Source organism: Tupaia chinensis, unplaced genomic scaffold (genome assembly GCF_000334495.1).
Source record: "Tupaia chinensis unplaced genomic scaffold, TupChi_1.0 Scaffold147010_1, whole genome shotgun sequence".
In the NCBI taxonomy this organism is placed as follows: domain Eukaryota; kingdom Metazoa; phylum Chordata; class Mammalia; order Scandentia; family Tupaiidae; genus Tupaia; species Tupaia belangeri.
In genome coordinates this window covers 280386-281381 of record NW_006206863.1, presented here as the reverse complement: position 1 = coordinate 281381, position 996 = coordinate 280386, and the positions used below count along the sequence as shown (strand labels likewise).

Below are 996 nucleotides of genomic sequence, written 5' to 3'. Positions count from 1 at the left end.
AGAGACAGAAAGCGAGAAATCACCCCCCAGGGTGGATGGTCACGCCACAATCCCTTCTCCTCCATTCTCCTCTCGGGATCTTGGGCACGCACGCACACGCGCCCGGCGTGAGTTTTAAGCCACCAGGTCCGGGACACGAACCGCGGTCGACTACGTGGGAGTCCAGCGACATAGCCATTACGCTAACTGCTGGTTCCCCTCCTGAAGAATTTTTTAAAGGCAAAATTATAGGGTGGGGAATGGTCCCAGGTACGTCATCAGTTCAATGATTGGTTCAAGAAAGCATGATCATTTCCTGGGCTTTCTTGATTGGCAGGACCTCAGGTAATCAAATTTCTATTCTGGAAGTGGGCAAGCATCAGGGTTCTGGCACCACTCAGCCTGGAGTCTTTCTGCTCACATCCAGTGGTTTCCATCCTGCAAAAACAGCTGAAGGATTTAAGGTAAAAACTTATCTTTCCTTTAAGTGGGAGTTTTAGAAATTTCATGGCCAATGTTACTTAACTATCATAGCCAAAGTTAAGTCTCAACCCTTTACTTTGGGTAAGTAAAATGTAAATAGTTTTGCAATCAAAGCCCCTTAGAAAGATATTTTACTTATATTTCTAGCTTGGGGAATTCCCATTTTGTTCTTCAACAAAAGGCAAAACTCAGGGCTCCGCCCTTTTTCAGAGGAACCCTGCTTGTTTCAAAATCTTTGAGGGCAGAGCCCAGGAATTTGCATTTTTATCAAGCTTTCTCCCAAAATGTCAGTACATATGAAAGCTGGGGAAATCACTTCTCTAGTCTCCCACTGTAAACAAAATCCACTGTCATCCCTTTGTATATTGTTTATTGCTATGTAACAAATTACCTCCAAATTACCCCAAATTAATAAACAACACATTTATCTCACTATTCCTGTGGGCTGGAAATCCAGACCTACCTGAAGTGTGTCCTTTGGATCAGAGTCTCTGAGAGACTAAAAGTGAGAAGTTTGATTGGCCTGAAGTCATT

The 996-nt window shown here is 43.6% G+C and overlaps 1 pseudogene; it reads left to right on the top strand.

The window, feature by feature from the left end:
* Positions 1-996, top strand: part of LOC102498779 (signal recognition particle subunit SRP68 pseudogene) — a 6944-nt pseudogene that overhangs the window by 2291 nt on the left and 3657 nt on the right.